This window comes from Perognathus longimembris, chromosome 7, assembly GCF_023159225.1.
Source record: "Perognathus longimembris pacificus isolate PPM17 chromosome 7, ASM2315922v1, whole genome shotgun sequence".
NCBI lineage: Eukaryota > Metazoa > Chordata > Mammalia > Rodentia > Heteromyidae > Perognathus > Perognathus longimembris.
The window spans coordinates 79,074,804-79,090,302 of NC_063167.1; the positions used below are offsets into that span (position 1 = coordinate 79,074,804).

At 38.4% G+C, this 15,499-nt stretch overlaps 1 protein-coding gene across 3 annotated transcripts in view; it reads right to left on the minus strand.

The window, feature by feature from the left end:
* Dpyd (dihydropyrimidine dehydrogenase) overlaps window positions 1–15,499 on the minus strand; it is a 706,501-nt gene that overhangs the window by 40,273 nt on the left and 650,729 nt on the right. The window lies entirely within an intron of this gene.

A 15,499-nucleotide genomic window follows, 5' to 3' on the forward strand; every position in this document is an offset into this window, starting at 1 on the left:
ACTTTAAGTTGTATTACAAAGCTATAGTAACAAAAACAGCTTAGTACTGGCACAAGAACATACCTGAGGACCAATGGAACAGAATCGAAGACCCAGAAATGAACCCATAGACCTATGGCTACCTAATCTTTGACAAAAGAGCTAAAAGTATAGGTTGGAACAAAGACAGCCTCTTCAACAAATGGTGCTGGCAAAACTGGGTCAACACCTGTAACAAACTAAAACTAGATCCCTATTTACCACGCTGCACAAAAATCAATTCCAAATGGATCAAAGACCTAGAAATAAAATCAGATATCCTGAAAACACTACAAGAAGAAATAGGAGAAAATCTAGGATTCCTTGTCACTGGAAGAAACTTCCTCAACAAAGGCCCAGAAACAAAACAAATGAAAGAAAGTTTGGACAAGTGAGATTGTATCAAACTGCAGAGCTTCTGCAGGGCAAAGGATATAGCTCCCAAGATAAACAGAAAGCCCACAGATTGGGAAAAAAAATCTTCACCAGCCATACAATGGACAAAGGCCTGATATCTAAAATATACACAGAACTCAAAAAGTTAAATTCCTCCAAAACAAACAAAAAACCAACAGCCCTCTCAACAAATGGGCTAAAGACCTCAAAAGAGACTTCTCTGAAGAGGAAATGAGAATGGCCAAGAGTCACATCAAAAAGTGCTTTACATCACTGTCCATAAAAGAAATGAAAATCAAAACAACATTGAGATTCCACCTCACCCCAATAAGAATGTCCATTATAAGGAAATACAACAACAACAAATGCTAGAGAGGATGTGGCCAAAAAGGAACCATACTACACTGTTCGTGGGAATGCAAGCTTGTTCAACCCCTCTGGAAAGCAGTGTGGATATTCCTAAGAAGGCTAAACATAGAGCTCCTCTATGACCCAGCAGCCCCACTTTTGCACATCTACACAAAAGACTACAAGCAAGAACACACTAAAGCCACCAGCACAACTATGTTCATCACAGCACAATTTCTCATTGCTAAAACATGGAACCAATCTAGATGCCCCTCAGTAGACGATTGGATCAGGAAAATGTGGTACATATACACAGTGGAATTCTATGCCTCCATCAGAAGGAATGACACAGCCTCATTTGTAAGGAAATGGAAGGACTTGGAAAAAATCATATTACATGAAGTGACCTAGATGCAAAGAAGCATAAGCCCTATGGTGTCCCTCATAGGGAATAGCTAGTACAGGATTAGGCCAGTCATGGTAGAAAATCAAAATACCCCAATAACTGCACCCATATGATCACATAAGATGATGTCAAGTGAAACGAACTCCATGTAACGGAGACAAGAGTTAAACCACGGGACTCATCACGGAAAGAGGACTACAGACCGATTTCCCTGATGAACATAGACGCAAAAATTCTCAACAAAATTCTGGCCAATCGACTTCAACAGGTTATCAAAAAAATCATACACCACGATCAAACTGGATTCATTCCAGGGATGCAAAGTTGGTTTAATATACGCAAGTCAATTAATGTAATCCACCACATCAAACGGAGCAAGGTAAAGAACCACATGGTTTTATCTCTGGATGCAGAAAAAGCATTTGATAAAATCCAGCACCCATTTATGCTTAAAGCCCTGGAAAAACTGGGATTCCAGGGAACATTCCTGAATATAATCAAGGCAGTTTATGACAAACCAACAGCAAGCATAACTCTAAATGTTGAACAACTAAAGCCATTCCCTTTAAAATCAGGAACAAGGCAAGGATGTCCACTCTCTCCCCTGCTCTTCAACATAGTACTAGAATTCCTAGTCAGAGAAATTAGGCAAGAAGAAAATATAAAGGGGATCCAAATAGGAAAAGATGAAGTTAAACTTTCTCTCTTCGCAGATGACATGATCCTATACCTAAAGAATCCCATAGACTCTACCCCCAAGCTACTAGAGCTGATCCAAAACTTTGGCAAAGTTGCAGGATATAAAATACACCTTCAAAAATCAACGGCCTTTTTATATGCTAACGACCCGAAGACCGAGGCTGAAATCAGGAAAGCAACTCCAAAACATAAAATACCTAGGAATAACCTTAACCAAAGAAGTGAAAGACCTCTTTGATGAGAACTTTAAAAGAACTAAGGAAATGGAAAAACCTCCCATGCTCCTGGATTGGGAGGATTAATATAATCAAAATGGCAATATTGCCAAAGGCTCTCTACAAATTCAATGCAATACCCATTAATATCCCAACACTACTTTTTAATGAAATAGAGGAAGCAATCCAGAAATTCATATGGAACAATAAAAGACCTAGAATAGCAAAAACAATCCTAAGCAGAAAGAACAGTGCTGGAGGAATTACAATACCCAACTTCAAGCTGTATTATAAAGCTATAGTTATAAAAACAGCTTGGTATTGGCACTGGAACAGGCCTGAAGACCAATGGAACAGAATTGAAGACCCAGAAATGAACCCACAGAACTACGCCTACTTAATCTTTGATAAAGGAGCTAAAACAATAGTATGGAAGAAAGATAGCCTCTTTAACAAATGTTGCTGGCAAAACTGGCTCAACACATGTAACAAACTAAAACTAGATCCTTATATATCACCCTGCACCAAAATCAATTCCAAATGGATTAAATACCTCAAAATCAAAACAGACACCCTGAAAACACTAAAGGAAGGAGTAGGAGAAACACTTGGGCTCCTTGGCACAGGATGGAACTTCCTTAACAAAGACCCAGAAAGGCTACAAATCAAAGAAAGGTTGGACAAATGGGACTGCGTCAAACTTCAGAGCTTCTGCACAGCAAAGGACATACATAGCTTGCAAGATAAACAGAAAGCCCACAGACTGGGAGAAGATCTTTACCGGCCATTCAACGGACGAAGGCCTCATATCTAAAATATATGCAGAACTAAAATATTACCCTCTTCCAAAACAAAACCGCAAAGAACCAATAGCCCCCTCATAAAGTGGGCTAAAGACTTACAAAGAGACTTCTCTGATGAGGAAATGAGAATGGCCAGGAGACATATGAAAAAATGCTCTACATCACTGTCCATAAAAGAAATGCAAATCAAAACAATATTGAGATTCCATCTCACCCCAGTAAGAATGTCATATATCAAGAAAACTAACAATAACAATTGTTGGAGGGGATGTGGCCAAAAGGGAACCCTACTTCATTGTTGGTGGGAATGTAATCTGGTTCAGCCACTCTGGCAAGCAGTATGGAGATTCCTCAGAAGGCTCAATATAGAACTCCCCTATGACCCAGCAGCCCCACTTTTGGGTATCTATCCAAAAGACCACAAACAAAATCACAGTAATGCCACCAGCACAACAATGTTCATCGCAGCGCAATTTGTCATAGCGAGAATCTGGAACCAACCCAGATGCCCCTCAGTAGACGAATGGATCAGGAAAATGTGGTACATATACACAATGGAATTTTATGCCTCTATCAGAAGGAATTACATTGCCCCATTTGTAAGGAAATGGAAGGACTTGGAAAAAATTATACTAAGTGAAGTGAGCCAGACCCAAAGAAACATGGACTCTATGGTCTCCCTTATTGGGAATAATTAGCACAGGTTTAGGCAAGTCACAGCAGATGATCACAAGAGCCCAATAGCTATACCCTTATGATCACATAAGATGATGCTAAGTGAAATGAACTCCATTTTATGGAAATGATTGTTATATCACAGTTGTAACTACTTTCAACATCCCATGTGTATCTGTAGCTTCTACTATTGATGATGTTCTTGTATCACCTTCTTGTGATTGTATCTACACTATCTCTGTAATCCTATCTGAGTATATTGGAAACCGTGTATACTGGTATTAGAACTAGGAAATTGAAAGGGAATACCAAAATTGAGAGACACAGGGTAAAAAAAAGAGAAACAACTACAAAAGCAATACTTGAAAAACTGTTTGGTGTAAGTGAACTGAACACCTCAGGGGGGGATAGGGTAAGGGGGAGGGGGGAGGGACAAGGTAACAAACAGTACAAGAAATGTATCCAATGCCAACGTATGAAACTGTAACCTATCTGTATATCAGTTTTATAATAAAAACTTAAAAACAGGCAACAGTGCACAAATGAGAAATACCATCAAATCTATGCAGAAATATAAATTTTATTATCATGATACATAAAGTCATCATTTTTGTGTATGTGTCCATACACATAAGGCCTCACCCTCACTTGGCTTTTGCACTCAGGACTGGCACTCTACCACTTGAGCCACAGCTCCCCTTGCAGCTCTTTTCTGGTTAATTAGAGATAAGAGTTTTTCCTGCTCAAACTAGCTTTGAATCATGATCATCAGATCTCAGCCTCCTGAGTAATTAGGATTGTAGGTTTGAGATACTCATGACAGGCTATAATCATGATCGTATTTGGTAAAAAAATAATAATAAACATATTGTGGGAGACTGCATAAGTAATCACTGAACAGACAGAAACACAATAAGCAGAGCTCAGAGCTATTTCTCAAATACAGTTAAATACATAAAAGTAATGAATGTTAATTTCAGCAAAGCAAAGTTATATTTCAGGCTATAGATTTTTATTTCTGAGAATATGAAAGTCTTAAATTTTAGCTTTATATAGATGTTGGCAAATTAGTATCCTCTGAGAATTAAATAGTAATGCTATCATTCCAAGAATGAAAACTGTAATAACTGGCTTTTTTTTTTTGCCATGAGTCCTTTTCCATTTATAATTCTCAAAGATGACATACATTTAGGTAGATAGATGGGTGAACATAGTGATATGCAAAGAACACAGAATAAAACCTTGGCCCTCCAAAGTTTGAGCAGTGTACACCACTGCCCTTTCCTGACTGTCCTTGAGTCTAAACGTGTCTTGTCTCCTGAGGGCTTTGGTGGCAAATGTCACTGCACTCACAGACATATTGACATAGCTAGAAAGAACTATAGAGCCCACACTGCATTCTCATATGATGATTTAGAGATGAACCACTTTTGATTAGTTGATGATCTTCCCCCCCCCCCCCCCCCCGCCCAGTTGTGGTACTTCATCTTGGGGCCTGGGCACTTTCCTGAGCGTTTTCATGTTCAAGATTTGTGTTCTACCACTTGAGCCACAGAGCCACTCCCAGTTTTTGAGTTGTTAATCAGACATAAGAGTCTCAGGGGCCTTTTCTGCTGGCTTCAAACCTTAGTCCTCAGATGTCAGCCTCCTGAGCAGCTAGGATTACAGGCATGAGCCACCTGCTCCTGGCATAGTTGATAATCTTTTATAGGCTCATCTTTTCCATGTAGAAGTCATTGGGGATGGGGGAAAACTTGACTAGAAAAAACTCAGCCAGTTTACACAAAGGTGAAATACTTGGTATGGATTAGAGGCACGATCAGTGGAGAGCTGGAGGATCTATATTCAACAGTTGCTTAGAGGTAGTGAAGCCTGAGACTTACAAGCTCTGTGTGTGTGTGTGTGTGTGTGTGTGTGTGTGTGTGTGTGTGTATGTGTGTGTGTGTGTGTGTCAGAGAGAGACAGAGACAGAGGGACAGAGAGAGAGAGAGTGTGTGTGTGTGTTTGTAGGGGTTCACTAACTCAGATTCTCATGATCTCATTTGGCTTTTTCGGCATTCTACTATTTGAGTTGGGTGACCAACCTTGCCTTTTGCTAGCTACTTTTGGAGTTGGAGACTTGAGGATCTTTCTGCCCTTCTCTCTGGTTGGTTTTGAACCATGATATTCCAGGTCTCAGCCTCCTAAGTAGCTGTGATTACAGGTGTGAGCCACTGGTACCCTGCAGACTTTGAACTTTAAAAAATCATAGGAAATACTGCCAAACATTTAGAATGATGCTCTCAATTCACTAATCATACCATCCATGCACAAATTACAACATGTATACACAAATGAAAGAAAGGAGCCATCTGAATTTCAAATTCTATCTTTGTCTGGGAGTCAAAGGCCAAGAGATAAAAGACAAACTGGGAATACACATATAATCTTTAAAAAGAGGCTAAGAGAAGAAAATACTAAGAAGTGAACAATTATATATATATATATATATATATATATATTCCCATTATAGTCTATTTTAAAGACCAGAAAAAGTAGATGTGGAGCTTAGAAGCTGTACCATTTGGAGTTATTTGAACTCCTGGACCATCTTCCCCTACAATCACACCATCCACAATCAATGACTAACAAGCAACTCCAATTTTTTCAGCACCAATCTTTTGTGCTGGCTTGCCATTCAGTGGGAAGACTCACAGTGGCTGCATTGTGGGAAACTTCTAAGAGATACACCTTGGTGTATCTTACCCAGACAGGAGCATCAGAATCCAAGATATAAATATCTTTTGAGCAAAGACAAATCACAAATGTGCAGTGGAAATGAGCCTGCCTCACAGAAATCATCCCAGAATTCATCTCTTTTTCCAATCATTTCTAGTGTTAAGAAGTACTGATCTGGGTTACTATCTTCTGATATCCATGCCTAAAAGACTGAAGAAAATCCCAGTCCACCTGGGGTTTAAGAAATTATGATGGTGACACTACAAGGCTTCCAAAAGAAAATATTCATCAATGGACAATTTTATCATTCCCCATTGTAACTCATGCCTCTATGCTTTCAAATATGTCTGCATAAATGTACAATTGAGGGAAAAGTTAGTGAAAGTCTAGTTCTGAAGGAAAATAAATACAAAAGAGATGGGGGTGTATGGCAAGGGTAGAGCACACCTGAGAGCCTGAGTTTCAATCCTAGTACTTGAAAAAAGAAAGAAGGAGGGAAGGAAGGAAGGAAGGAAAGAAGGAAGGAATGAAGGAATGAAGGAAGGAAGGAAGGTAGGAAGGAAGGAAGGAAGGAAAGAAGAGAGAAGAGAAGGAGATGGAGGAGGTAGAGGAGGGGAAGGGAAGAGAAGGAGGAGACAAAAGCAGGACAGTTGAGAACTTTGTTTAGAATTTTTGCCTCTTTATTCATAAGTGAAAATGGCTATAGGCATGGGATTACAATATTCTTTATTATACTATTACCAGTCTTTGGTATTAGGGTTGATTTTTGTTTTATTTTTGGTGATATTTGAGTTTGCACCGAAGGCCACATGCCTACTAGCAATGCACTCTGCTAGTGTGTCAAACCCCAGCCCTTTCACTTTAGTTATTTTTGAGATAGAGTCAAGGATATATGCCTAGGCTAGTCTAGATCATGCTTCTTGCATACCTGGGATGACAGGTAGTCACCACCATATCCAGCTTTTTGTTGGTTGAGATGAGATCTCAAGAATTTTTTTTTTCTTGCGCAGGGTGGCCTTTATCTGAGATCATCCAGATCTCCATTTTCAGAGTAGCTAGAATGTTTTTTGGATTGGCAATCCTTATGCCTCCCATTGAACTCCAGCCCTTCCAATTACAGATTCCTGAGTAGCTAGGATTCTAAGAAGTTCATGTTGATTCATAAACTGTTTAGAACCCTGGATTTCAGGATTCTGTATGTTTCTAGAAATTGGAAATGTTTCAGTAACAGTCGGCTAAGTGGTGACCTGTTTGGATGCAAAACTATCTATGTGCTATCTATATTATTTTTCCAATTCCTTCTTCATTTAAGCTACCCTAAGTAAAAATTACACACACTCAGGAGAGACAGGAATTCCTTAGGTGACCAGAAAATCCAACTCCTGCCTTTTTTTTTTTTTTTTTTTACCATCTGTGTATTGTGCAAATACCTTCCCTTCCCTCATTCAGTTTTTCCCATTCTTACTCTTCTCTTTCCATTCATCTTGCTCTTTATCATTTATTCCAAGCAAACAACTTTTGCTTTCCAATATATGAACCTGCTTAGGCACAGGTAGAAAGACACAGATGACTCAACTGTAAGGCAGTCCCCATGCTCCTTGGCTTGTGCATGGAGCTGAGACTGGGGAGGACATCAAATAATTGAATCCAACAGTATGAGATACACTGTGTTTGTGTTGGTGCCTAAAGGAGCAACATTCCATCAGGAGTATTAAGCCTGGAATTAGGAGTTTACAAGATTAAAATTATGAGGTTTTGTTTAAATTACTACTCTACTGGACTAAAATAAATAAATGTAAGGGGGAATTTACCAGTTTCTTCTCTTACTGTTTCCTCAAAACTGACATCTATAGAGCCAAATTAAAGAAAAAATAGTCTAAGTTTTATAATCACATTTATATGTACTCCAGAGCATTTGAAAAAAGCTCGTTTGCTTCTTTTTTAGTAACTCATATTTTAGTGGTTTATATCAGGCCATCTGAGGAATGAAGATAGTGAAATGACCACTGTTCCAATCTAAATTTAATTGCATGGCTTCAGGGAACATGAATTCCATTTATCTCAATATTTACATGGACAGGAAGCCTCCATGTATATAAGAAAAACTGCCCATATTTTAAAAACATTTCTAAAAATTTATTTTTTTCTTTATTGTCAAAGTGATGTACAGAGCAGTTACAGTTTCATATGTAAGGTAGTGAGTTCATTTCTTATCAAACTTGTTACCTCCTCCCTCACTTTCCCCCCTCCCCCTCCCCCCACCATGAGTTGCACAGTTGGATTACAGCATATAATTTTGTAAGTATTGCTGTTGCATTGGCTTGCCTTTTATTATTTATCTCTCCATTTTGGTATTCTTCTTCCCTAGTTCCAATACAAATACATACAATATCCAGGGTACCGAAATCAGTTACAGTGATAAGAAAAGGATAGATAATATATTATTTAATAAAGATGAGGGGGTGAAACAATTGTTTTCATAGGGTTTGGGGGACAAGGCCTTGGATATTGTCAGTTTTCAACAACAACAAAATTCATTGTAAACCATGTTAGCTGTGTGATTTCTTGTGATTTCTAGTGACATAATAGAGCCTAAGCAGAAAAGTATTAAAAAAAAAAACTATTCTAAACAAGAAATGTATCCAATGCCTAACGTATGAAACTGTAACCTCTCTGTACATCAGTTTGATAATAAAAATGTGAAAAAAAAACTATTCTACTGTATTGTTTTTTCTTGTTTTTTTATTTTTTTAAGTTTTTATTATAAAACTGATGTACATAGAGGTTACAGTTTCATACGTTAGGCATTGGATACATTTCTTGTACTGTTTGTGTTAACAAACATTAAGAAGTGAGTTTTTTGGCATTGATGTAACTGTGTTTCAACTCTTTAGAATGTCATGGGAAGCCAGGCAGCAGCTCCCTGAATTGGGGAAGCTATGACATAAAAATCAGCACACAGAGAGTCTTGCTTTGCAGCCAGGCCGTTGATCCTCCCCATTTGACAGGAAGAAGAGGAGAAATGTTAAGTGATCACTCAGATACTGTTGTGTGTGGCTGAGCAGGTGAGCAGTTAGGATCGTGTGTCACAGGTTGACACAAGAGGGACTGTCAGGAGGCTCCGCCAGCGTGCATAGGCCCATCAGAGAGAATCTGCTTGTGGGTACGTCTCTCACCATGTCAAGAGAGGGGCAACCTTTCCAGTCTGCCCGCACCACTGCTATGAACATCCGCTGGAAGGTCCTGTCAGGATATGTTTAAAAAGGTCAGCATGGGACCTACTGACCCCCGTGACTTCATCCTGACAGTACCCACCCTCTCACAAAATCACTCTTGTCACTTTTAGCCCTCTGTGCCTTTCTGCAAATAAAACCCTCTACCACCTGCTGTCCATTATCCCATCACCGAGCAACACAACTCTCCCTTCAGCTGATATTTCAATTTATTTGTGGTTAGATGCGCAGTAATCCTCTGATTAAAGCCAGGGTGGGTGGAGGGATGGAGGGAGAGAGGGGGAGCAATTTAAAGATTTTTTTTTTAACAAAACAAAGCCAATGCTTCAAATGTCTCTTCATGCAAAGCTTAACCAGATGCAGAAATGTGGTGAATTCTCAGCCACACAAAAGCAGAACGAAGACATGCAGATGGTCAGGGCTCTCCCTCTGCAGAGGGACGGGCAAGGTTGGCTCCAAGAAACAAATAATTATCCAGGCCTTTTGTAAATCAAGTTGTACCACTTCTCCAGTGCCGATCCACAAAGACTGACTGCATATATTTGCTATTAGCTCCTTCTTTGTCTGGGGATTTTGTTAATGCCCTTTCTTCCTCTGGGTTGGTGTTGCCTTGTTCTCCTGCTTGACACCAACTGAAATAGCCTTGCAGGCTCTTTGTTTCTATTTTCTTCAAAATGTGTATTCTTCAATGAGGTTTCATCTTAATCTCTTCTTTTCAAAAGCATTATGAATTGAACATGCAGAGAATCAGTCTAACAAGACCGATGATCAATTTCCATTTCCTTTCAGTGCCAGTGGCAAGCTGGGGGCCACCTAGACAGCCCTCCACAAAGACAAAGGGTGTCTGAAATGGACAACTTCATTTCATAATCGGAGCTCACAGTGGTTAGTGGGCGACAGAGACTCATCGCCCATAATAAATCCTTCCTCTGACCCTTTTATATAATGCACAGCTGAGCTAAAAAGGAAATCAATGTCACAATTTTAATTGACCACTTTCATTCTGTTAATTTATCTCCCCAAATCCTATGCCAGGGCTTTCTCTTGTCAAAACAGCCGATTCCTGTCAATGTGAATATGTGAAAATGCTTTGAGTTTTCATCTTCCTATTTTTCCTTTCTTTTTCAAAGTATGATGGCTGCAAGAATCCTGGGTGTCCTATGAAACCCTGTATGTCTTTTTCTATATGTAGACGTTCTTTTCGAAAGGCCTGCTAGCTCAGAATGGTGGAGAAATGTGGAACATCTCTAAGGAGAAAAACAAAACTCTTGTTGGACCTTAAGTTAGTGTCGCTAAAGATGTTTGGGAAATGTTACTGAAATGGGATTGCCAGTGTCTCATTTAATTATTATTAATTCATGGATAGAGTTCTGAATGATGAACAAACAACTTTGTGTTTTCTGTCAGGACACTAGAAAACCATTCTGGTTTCACTTCTACCTCCTTGTCTTTCAGAACGTCAGACCGTGAGACCTGAGACCTAGTGAGATGAGTGGGAAGACTCTCACCCTCTTCTCCGCCCTGTACTGTCAGTCGAACAAAACCAACACACCACCACGGTGTGACCAGTGCTACAGTGGAGGTGGGTGGGGTGTGGGGCCTGGGGGTGGGGGGGGGGTGGGGAGATCAATGGCCTTTCCAATTGGAATCTCATGGCAAGGAATATTTTTTTTAGGTCTTTATGTAACAGCAACATCTATCAAGACTTTCCTCTAAATGGAAGTTCTTCTCTATGTCCTGTTACTTCCTAGCTTTCTCTCTAACCCTTCCACACCATTTCCACGCCTTGCACACATTAAAAATTCTCAGCCTCACTGTATCACTTATGGTCTCACCTTCCAAACAATACTCCCAGAATACATTATTTGTTAAATTCTTCATTTAGTGTGCAATAGTTTTTGACCTACCTTCAAAGGCCTCAGAAAGTTCAGAAGGCTTCAGAAAATCTCCCAAGAACTGTTACAAAGTCACCTCTGGAAACTTGTCTTTTGGTGCAGGAATGACAATAATGTACCTCCATGGTAACTCCTGGATGGAGGTCCTGAGCATCGGGATGGCTATGGCCTGACTCACAAAATGCCTATTTTTAGAAAAAGAGCCATCACTCAAGCTCAGGATCCTATCATCTCTATAAGATCTGAACCTGATAAAGGGTTTCCAGCTGCAAACCCAGAACAAAAATATTAGATCAAAAATAGGCTTTTGAGTAGTCAGATTCTAGTACACATGGCTGAGACAAAGCTATTAGGTTTGGATTTGAAGCTAGTCTTCCATTACTGGTCCAGTATGATTTAATCAAAATGATCCACTTGCAGCATAGAAATCAAGCTAGGCATTGCAAGGATATTAGCAACTTATGTCTAAAAGAAGATTTTGATCTAGGGGATTTGGCACATATGTTCAGAGTGGGGCATAACCCCACAACCTTTGTGATGCTGTTCATCATCCTTTAGTTCTTAAACTGAATTGTTAAGAGTACTTTTAAATCAATCTCTTTAACTGTAAGCAACTTTATTATCTTATTCCATCCCATGGATACAAAGAAAATTATGATACGGCCTTACCAAAAGGCAATCTGCTATAAACCTGTTGAAACAATCTACCACTATTTGTAAGTGCTTTACTCTTATTTTACATTGTCTATTTTTTAAATCACTTTAGCTAAAACTCTTATCTCTTTCCTTTATTTCTTTCAACATATTGACAATAAAATTGTCCTGCCTTAATTATGTTGTGACTGTTGAAGCACTGGTGGATGATCATTTCTTGACTTCCTTAATTAGTTGACATTTTAATCCTCAATGGCTCTGCTCTGATTAGTCAAGTAAAATATAAGGTTGCCTCTTCATTCAGGTGGTTTTCTTCTGTATTTGAACCTAGTTAGAGCTGACTGCTCTTTATTATTGTCAAAGTGAAGGTTAACTACCATGTGGCTTGGGAAGATTAAAACATCATCCTGATATATTTACTTACATTTTTTAAGGTATAGATTTGAGTTTTTAGTGTTATAACGTAAGCTGAAATGATAATTAGGTTTCTTATTTGAATTCCAAAAATATAGCATTTCAGATTTTGCACAGAAGCATAGTGTTGGCTCTGCAAGTCAGTCAGTTCTAGGATATATACATGAAGAGTTTACCACAATTCCTGTAGACAAAATTTATTTTTTTAAATAAATTTCATCACTGAAATTAAGTTTGAATTTAACCAGTTCATTGAGACTTGGCCTTATTTTGTCCTCAAAATTGGTGCTATTAAATAAATTAATGAAAAACAGTAAAAAGAAAAATCAGCTGAGTAGAATTTGAAATATAGTGCCTTCAATAGCACAGAAGACTCTCTTCTTTAAATTCAATAAACAAAATAAACCTATGAAGAAAAATATACATGGTTTGTGGCATCACATTTATACAGGAGCTTATTGGTGAAATTTTTCTCTATTGGTCTCTGAGTACAAGAAAATCAATGATGTAGATGCTTTAAAAATGGATAACAAAATTTATTTACCAAGTAAATATGCATAAGTACACATGTATGAGGTCTAGGAAAACTTGGTTTTAATTTGTCATCTTTTGCTAATTTTTCTGTTGTATATGTTCTCTAATCTTTAGCAGGCTTTTATTGTTAGCTTCATGACATTTTAAGCATCCTATTTGCTCTGTAACTGCTGCTGTGTTTAGGAGGATACCTTTATTGAGTTATCAGAGCTGGGAGCAGTTCTGAGCCCAGGGGCACGTGGAAATGGCCTGAGTGACTCAGGTCAATGTGCAATAATGAATCTGGGTCTTAGCCAAATATGGAAGTTTTAATCCTGCAGTTTGAATTGTGATGCGGTGTCTGGCATCTTTCTTGTTTTCTGGGGATTTTGCTTTGTTACAGAACCTGGGAAGAAGCATTTTAGACATGTAATGTTGGTGTGGAAATCACAAATTTAGTAGTGGATATAGGGTTTAGAATGACACCCAATCTAATTTGCAGGAACCAGAGGAAAATCTCATAATGAACTTCTTCTTGCCCTGTCCAGACAGCAAAGATTTCTGGTATTTCAATGTCATTAGTCTTACTAGACAGATTTCTCCTAACATTAAGGTTATTTATTTCTTGATACTTTGTCATAAGAAAAGGCAAATAATCATTGTTATGAACTTGGTTGCAATGCTTTATAGTAAATGTTTTAAAATATAGATTGGGGTACAGTTTTCTGAGAGCTCAGTAACAAGAGTTTTCAAGAAGAGATTCCTCTACTATTTTTTTAGGTGCCATCCTGATAAAGTCTGTTACCCTGATAATACTCACTTCTATAACACTTAACGTTAACAGTTCATAACATTTCCTGTATCACCATGACACTTCCCCTACAATTAGTTTCTGGGAGGACAAGAGTAGGTTCTTGTAGCATTAGTGTACTGCCACATAAAGGTGAAAAAACATGTTAATCAAGTAAGGAATGGGTGAATAGGCAGTTGAAACTTCATCTTTTCTTTGGAATGCTTTCTGTACATAATTCTCTTCTTTCAGTTATTTTGTTTTCTTTCAGTTGTTTTTGATTCCTTGTGAATAGATCCTTAGGAGTTTATCACATTTTAGATTCCTTTGTGATTTTTCTGCCTCATTCTGTCTTGATAGTCATTCATTTGAGAAATAGTTTTTGAGTTTTTGTCTTTTTATTGTACTGCACAAAGCACTTTGTGGTGCTGTGCAAAAAAAATCTCAGGAGAAACAAACTTAGATGATGACTAAGAGTGGCTCCTGGTCTAACAGACAGGGGAAAGTAGGCCGAAACAGCAGTCTCATCAATAAGGAAAATTATGCTAAAGTGGGGAATAGATGCATCAAAAAGAAAGGACAGCATGAGCCTCTCTGAACAGGAACAAGGCTTTAAGACACATGCAAAGATGGAAATCACAGAATAAACCCAAAGGACATTAAAAGCCATGTAGCAGGAAAATAGCACACACAACCATGCAACAAAGATTGAGTGGAAGTTCAGTGTTTATGAAGAAAGGGGAAAATGCCTGATAGTATGTTGAGAAGGTGACCTCAGTCTAGGTGATAGAAGGTCATGAATTAGGCTATACAGAGCTATGATTTTTTTTTTTTACTTTGTTTTCATTTTGTACCACTACTAACACATTGAACTCAGGGCCAGGGCTCTTTCCCTTAGCTTTTTTATTCAACACTAGTGCTCTACTACTTGAAACACAGCCCCACTTCTGACTCTGCTGGTTAATTGGAGATGAGTGTATTGAATTTGTCCATGCTGGCTTTGAACCACACTACTCAGATCTCAGCCTCTAGAATAGGTAGGATTATAGGCATAAGCCACTGGTGTCTGCTTTACACAGTTACATTTTTGTAAGATTATTGAAAGTTGTTTTTTATTAACTGGCTCTTGGTGCATCTCCCTACAAAATAGTTCCAGATGTAGCTTTTCTCTCTGAAGCTTCAAAAATTCCTCTCATCCCATTCCAGATTACTTTACTTATGAATTGAGAATTGTACAAATTATTCTTCTAGCAAATCCAACAAAAATGTGGCAGGATAAAGGATTGTCAGCCCATTTGCACCCATCTTCATGAAGCTTAAATATTCACATCTGGCTTGAAACCCCCAAATTTATCTGGCCTGTAGTTCCCTTGGGGGCATCCTTCTAATGCTGTGTTCCTGCTACTAATTTTCTTCATTCTTTTGGGAATGTTGTCACAGGATTTTCTATTCCTAGAGTAATTTCTGTGTTTTTACAGTCCTCTATTTTGTGTTTTGAAACAGTAACTCATGGCTAAGCTTCCTTGGAATCTTGATGGATTATGGAAAAGTACATCAAAGAGAGGTCTTTGACCTCTACTGCAACAATAAACTTTATATGCAGTGTTGAATTAGGTGAGTGTATAATAGTCAGTGTCCAATAAATTCTTAATGAATAAGTAGATGAATAAGTGGGTATCGGATCATGTTAAAATGCATATTCTTCACTATCAAGGTTGTGTT